The sequence below is a fragment of the Triticum dicoccoides genome, chromosome 2B (assembly GCF_002162155.2).
Source record: "Triticum dicoccoides isolate Atlit2015 ecotype Zavitan chromosome 2B, WEW_v2.0, whole genome shotgun sequence".
Taxonomy (NCBI): domain Eukaryota; kingdom Viridiplantae; phylum Streptophyta; class Magnoliopsida; order Poales; family Poaceae; genus Triticum; species Triticum dicoccoides.
In genome coordinates, this window is record NC_041383.1 from 39,661,423 (window position 1) to 39,668,748 (window position 7,326).

The 7,326-nt window shown below is 44.6% G+C and overlaps 1 pseudogene; it reads left to right on the forward strand.

Moving 5' to 3' along the window:
- The first annotated feature begins 1,377 nt into the window (after positions 1-1,377).
- On the forward strand, positions 1,378-2,361 carry LOC119360361 (annotated as a pseudogene).
- The last annotated feature ends 4,965 nt before the right edge of the window (positions 2,362-7,326 follow it).

Here is a 7,326-nt window from a genome sequence, read left to right on the forward strand (position 1 = left end):
AAAATTCAGGGTGTGGGGAGGTGAGGGGTTGAATGTAAGGCTAAATTTGGCTGTGCATGCGATTCCGAACCGTGTTGTATGTGATGCTGAATTTGCTTTCCCGAGGTTGGAAGCCTATTTAGTCTAACCTATGTATGGAAAGTGCCGCCTGTAATGCAAAAACAACTAAACCGGAATTATTATTTTATTTGCCTAATATAATACGTGTCTCATTTATATCATAAAGATTATAATACAAGCCACGTATATATCAACATTGCAAAACTGAAAGTAGAGCGCTAGCCTTTACACAAAGAAACACCAGCCAAGATGTAAAAAGACAAACAAGTCTGAAGAAACCACTGAGCCTGACATCAACACCCATCACCTGCCCTGGCACCACCACAACAACCACCAATGGAAAAAAATGATGGATCACCTAAACACCCGAGTTCGATGCGGCTCCATCGCTCATATGCAACTTTGCAGACTTCCAAGGTGGCTCGTAAAGGCGAAACCACCATTACCATTGAAGAATCAGACCAAGGCAACAACCTGAACACGCCATTGAACTACGGATCTGGCACCCCACATGACTAAGACATCGGAGTAGGGAACCATACCTGCCATCAAAGTACCACCAACTAGCACACGATCCACCATCTTTTAGATGCCGCTAATGCAGACCATAATCTGCATCCGGTCTTGAACTACCTCCCATGCTCCACGCTGGTACTGGAGCAAACGTTGTTGCAATGGCAGAGCCCAAGGACCCAGATTCATCATGCGGATGTTGCCGCCATCCCACCATCCTTCCTTGAAAAGACTGGATTCCAAATCCATACCAAACCATATGACCGTCCGCCTCTTTGAAGTAGGATTTGAAAAAACTTTATTTAGCGTCACCATTGCCGCCGCCGAAGCAAAGGAATGAAAAACCGAAAAGCTAAGCTAATTTGGTCTAAAACTATCCACACGCGCCAGAGGACGATGGCAAAGGAAGCCCTTGGCGACGGGCACTGGCGAGATTGCCTTTTTCTTCTTGAGGAAGAAAGAACGATACAACTAAACCGGCATTATACCACCTACCAATGCAACGGAATTAGGGAAAGCAAACAAAATCTTCTACTTTGTACAATACGCAAACCAACAAGTGGTTGGATGGTTAGAGGGACATTGCTATATCAGGCTCCAGCCGACCAGGGTTCAATTCCTGGTGCTTGCATTATTTCTGGATTTGTTTCAGGATTTTCGATGATGCGCTTTCAATGAGAAGCAACGTTCCCGTCGATGACGAGGCGCCTACGGTAACTTCGTAAATATGAAGATGATATGCTGGCTGCATGCATCTTCCATATACAGAGACCGGGGATATATCTTCCTTTTCAAAAATAATCAATGGCAACCAAGACTAAGGCACCAGCTGGTACTCCAGTCGGCCCCATCCCTTTCGCGGACGTCGAGACCAACCCAGGCTTGGTCTCCTCTGTGGTGGAGCATCTCCCAGAAGAGCACGCCGCCCTTCCGAGCCCGTCCGTGTTCAATGGCCTGATGAACCTCCGTTGCTACCAGGGCTTCTGGCTGCCGGATTTCTACACCGTCGCGGCTGTCGCCCTGCAGCGTCGCTTTGAGCCGTGCACCGACGACGTCATCTTTGCAATCTTTCCCAAGTCTGGCACCACGTGGCTTAACTCCCTGGCGTTCGCCACCATGGCCCGCCGCGCTTACCAGGCCGTCGATGCCGGGCACCCGCTGCTACGCCTCAACCCGCACCAATGCACCCCTTTCTTGGAGAACCTCTTTCGGAGCCGCGCGGAGGCCGTCAAGCTCGAGGCGCTGCCATCCCCGCGCCTCATGAACACGGACATGCCGATCGACATGATAATGCCGGGCGCCGGCGGGTGCAAGGTCGTCTATGTGTGCAGGGAGCCCAAGGACATGGTCGTCTCGACGTGGCACTTCATGCGGCGGCTGCAGCCCGACCTAGCGCTGGCCGACGTCCTCGACTCCTTCTGAAGCGGTGCGCTGCCGTATGGATCCGTCTGCGACCACAACCTCAGCTACTGGCATGCCAGCATGGCGAGGCCGGACGTCGTGTTGTTCCTGTGGTACGAGGAGCTGCTACGCGACCCCGCCCAGAATGTCAGGGAACTAGCGCAGTTCGTCAGGCTGCCATTTTCCGACGAGGACGAGGACGCCGATGTCGTCCAGGACATCATCAAGCTCTGCAGCTTCGGGCACCTGAAGCCCTTGGAAGCTAACTCGACAGGCTAGTTGGATCCCCTGCTCCCGGTCCCGCGCGAGGCGTTGTTCAGGAAGGGTGTGGCCGCCGACTGGATGAACCGCAATTCTTGTACTTCCGTAATCACTAAGGAGGAATAGCAGTTCTCTCGAATACACAAAGCTTGCTGATATGTTTTCGATGTATCTTTTTTTTTATTGTTCCATGCTATTATATTATCTGTTTTGGATGTTTAATAGGCATTTATATGCTATTTTATATTATATTTGGGACTAACCTATTAACCGAGGGCCTAGTGCCAGTTTCTGTTTTTTTGCCTATTTTAGAGTTTTGCGAAAAAGGAATACCAAACGGAGTCTAAACGGAATGAAATCTTCGTGATGATCTTTCTTGGACCGAAAGGAAACCAGAAGACTTGGAGATGAAGTCGGAGGTGCAACAAGGTGGCCACGAGGCAGGAGGGCGCACCCAGGGGTGTAGGGCGCGCCCCCTACCTCGTGGGCCCCTCGTAGCTCCCCTGACCTAGTTCATTCGCCTATATATACTCTAATACCCTGAAAACATCCAGAAGAGCCACGGAACCACTTTTCCACCGCTGCAACCTTCTGTACCCGTGAGATTCCATCTAGGAACCTTTTCCGGTGTCCTGTCGGAGGGGGATTCGGTCATGGAGGGCTTCAACACCAATACTTCTCCGATGAAGCGTGAGTAGTTTACCATAGACCTTTGGGTCCATAGTTATTAGCTACATGGCTTCTTCTCTCTCTTTGATTCGCAATACCATGTTCTCCTCGATGTTCTTGGAGATCTATTCGATGTAATATTCTTTTGCGGTATTTTTCCCGAGATCCGATTAATTGTGGATTTATGATCAGATTATCTATGAATATTATTTGGTTCTTCTCTGAATTCTTATATGCCTGATTTGATATCTTTGCAAATCTCTTCAAATTATCGGTTTAGTTTGGCCTACTAAATTGATCTTTCTTGCAATGGGAGAAGTGCTTAACTTTGGGTTCAATCTTCCAGTGTCCTTTCCCAGTGACAGTAGGGGCTGCAAGGCACGTATTGTATTGCTGCCATCGAGGATAAAAAGATGGGGTTTCATCATATTGCTTGAGTTAATTCCTCTATATCATGTCATCTTACTTAATGTGTTACTCCATTCTTTATGAACTTAATACTCTAGATGCATGCTGCATATCGGTTGATGTATGGAGTAATAGTAGTAGATGCAGAATCGTTTTAGTCTACTTAACACGGACGTGATGTGTATGTTCATGATCATTGCCATAGATATCGTCATAACTATGCGCTTTTCTATCAACTGCTCGGCAGTAATTTGTTCACCCACCGTAATATTTGCTATCTTGAGAGAAGCCACTAGTGAAACCTATGGCCCCCAGGTCTCTTTTCCATTATATTGAATCTCTTTTACATCTTACTAGTTTGCGATCTACTATTTTACAATCTTTTACTTTCCGATCTATAAACCAAAAATACCAAAAAAAATTACTTTACCGTTTATCTATCTCTATCAGATCTCACTTTTACACGTGACTGTGAAGGGATTGACAACCCCTTTAGCGCGTTGGGTGCAAGTTGTTGATTGTTCTTGCAGGTATTCGGTGACCTGTGTGTTGTCTCCTACTGGATTGATACCTTGGTTCTCAAAACTGAGGAAAATACTTACGCTACTTTGTTGCATCACCCTTTCCTCTTTAAGGGAAAACCAACGCAAGCTCAAGAGGTAGGAAGAAGAATTTCTGGTGCCCTTGTTGGGGAGATCTACGCCAAGTTAAGCCATACCAAGTACCCATCATAAATTCTTCTCCCTTGCATTACATTATTCGCCATCCGCCTCTCATTTTACTCTCCCACACTTCTAAAATGATTTTCTAAAACCTTTGCCTTTTCTTCGCCCCTCTTCCGTTCATCTCTTTTCGCTTGCTTATTGTGTGCTTGTGTGTTGGATTGCTTGCTTTGTCACGATGGCTCAAGATAATACTAAATTGTGTGACTTTTCCAATACCAACAACAAAGATTTTATTAGCACTCAAATTTCCCCTACTACTAATGCTGAATCTTGTGAAATTAATGCCGCTTTATTGAATCTTGTTATGAAAGATCAATTTTTTTGGCCTTCCTAGTGAAGATGTCGCATCCCATCTAAACAATTTCGTTGATTTGTGTGATATGCAAAAGAAGAAAGATGTGGATAATGATATTGTTAAATTGAAGCTTTTGCCGTTTTCGATGAGAGATCATGCTAAAACTTGGTTTTCATCTTTGCCCAAAAATAGTATTGATTCGTGGAATAAGTGTACAGATGCTTTCATCTCTAAGTATTTTCCTCCCGCTAAGATCATCTCCCTTAGGAACGATATTATGAATTTTAAGCAACCTGATTATGAGCATGTTGCACAATCTTGGGAGAGGATGAAATTGATGATATGTAATTGCCCTACACATGGTTTGAATTTGTGGATGATTATACACAAAAATTATGCCGGATTGAATTTTGCTTCTAGAAATGTTTTAGATTCGACCGCAGGAGGCACTTTTATGGAAATCACTTTAGGAGAAGCTACTAAGTCCTAGATAATATTATGGTTAACTATTCTGAATGACACACCGAAAGATCCACTAGTAAAATAGTTCATGCTATTGAAGAGATTAATGTTTTGAGTGGAAAGATTTATGAACTTGTGAAATTATTTCCTAATAGACGTGTTTCTTCTGATCCTAATGATATGCCTTTGTCCACTTTGATTGAGAATAATAATGAATCTATGGATGTGAATTTTGTTGGTAGGAACAATTTTGGTAACAACGCATATAGAGGCAATTTTAATCCTAGGCCATTTCCTAGTAATTCCTTTAATAATTATGGTAATTCCTACAACAACTCTTATGTAAATTTAAATAATATGCCCTCCGACATTGAGAATAGTGTTAGAATTTATGAGTTCGCAAAAGAATTTCAATGCTTTGATTGAAGAAAAATTTCTCAAGATTGATGATTTGGCTAGGAACGTGGATAAAATTTCTCTTGATGTTGATTCTTTGAAACTTAGATCTATCCCACCTAAGCATGATATAAATGAGTCTCTCAAATCCATGAGAATTTCCATTGATGAGTGCAAGGAGAGAACCGCTAAGATGCGTGCAAAAAAAGATTGGTTTGTAAAAGCATGTTCTTCTAGTTTTCATGATAATAATAATGAAGATCTTAAAGTGATTGATGCAACTCCTATTAAATCTATGTTTTCCAATATGAATCTTGATAAATATGGGACTAGAGATGAGTCAATTTTAGTTAAGAGGCTTCCCAGTGATTCGGAGTTTTTAGATCTAGATGCAAAAATTGAGAAAAGTGGGATTGGAGAGGTCAAGACTTTAAGTAGCAATGAACCCACTCTTTTGGATTTCAAGTAATTTAATTATGATAATTGTTCTTTAATAGATTGTATTTCCTTGTTGCAATCCGTGTTAAATTCTCCTCATGCTTATAATCAAAACAAAGCTTTTACTAAACATATCGTTTATGCTATGATGCAATCTGTTGAAGAAAAGCTTGAACTAGAAGTTTATATCCCTAGAAAACTTTATGATGATTGGGAACCTAGTATTAAGATTAATATTAAAGATTATGAATGTTATGCTTTGTGTGATTTGGGTGCTAGTGTTTCCATGATTCCAAAAACCTTGTGTGATGTGTTAGGTTTTCGTGAATTTGATGATTGTTCTTTAAATTTGCGTCTTGCTCATTCCACTATTAAGAAACCTATGGGAAGGATTAATGATGTTATTATTGTTGCAAATAGGAATTATGTGCTCGTAGATTTCATTGTTCTTGATATAGATTGCAATCCTACATGTCCTATAATTCTTGGTAGACCTTTCCTTTGAATGATTGGTGCAATTATTGATATGAAAGAATGAAACATTAGATTCCAATTTCTGTTAAGGAATGGCATGGAAAACTTTCCTAGGAAGAAAATTAAATTTCCTTATGAATCTATTATGAGGGCCACTTATAGATTGCATACCAAAGATGGCAATACCTAGATCTATCCGTGTTTTTATGCCTAGCTAAGGACGTTAAACAATAGCGCTTATTGGGATGCAACACAATTTTATTTTTGTTCTTTGCTTTTTGCTCCTGTTTAGTAATAAATAATTCATCTAGCCTCTGGTTAGATGTGGTTTTATATTTTAATTAGAGCATCTCCAGCATTGGCCCCCCAGGGGGCACGTAAAATCGCCGCCTGGGGGCGAACCGACGCAAAAGATCGGCCTGGGGGAGAGTGGGTTCCTAGTCGCCGACCCCAGGGCCGCCCCCAGACGCCGTTTAAGTTAAAAAAAAACATTCGGAAAAGTTTGGCTAAATTCGGCTAAAATTCGGCAAACTTGGCATATATTATGCATGTTCGACATTTTACATAGCAAATTTAATCAAAAAGAAAGGCCGAAACTACAACTACGAGCCGAAGAAGTCGCTGAACGCGGCGTAGTTGCCGCCATCACTGCCATCCTTGCTGTCTTCGACGTCGTCAGCCTTCTCCTCCTTGACGCGGCCGCCCCTGCTGGACCCCTGCCCGGCGTCGCCATGGCGGACCGGTGGCGGTGGCGGTGCCTCGTCGTCGTCACTGTCATCGAGGACGACGATGCCTCCTTCGTCGCGGCCCCGGCGGCGCTATTCGAACTGCTCGAGGGCGCGGCACTGGCGCTCCATCTCCATCTTGGGCCAGTCGTCGTGCGCCCATTTCAGGGCCGCCGCCACGTCGAGCTCCACGTCGCCATGCTCCGCCTTCGAGAGCTCGGCAGCGGTCGATGGGTGGCTAGGGCTGGTGTGGCCAGAGGCGAGGGAGGCCACCGGCTTATATAGCCATGCCCGTGTGTACTCGTGGCGGGAGGGGCGGAGTCGCCGCGCCGCCTGTGATGTGCCGCCCGTGTTGAGGAATCAACGGCAAGGCTGACCGGCAGCGGCAGCGCGACAGCCTTGGCATTGATTCCCGCGGGAACCGAGGCGATGAGGGCGACGAAGCGACCGTCTCGCTGACTCGGTGGGCCGACGGCTGTTTCACGCCAAAACTGCTCTC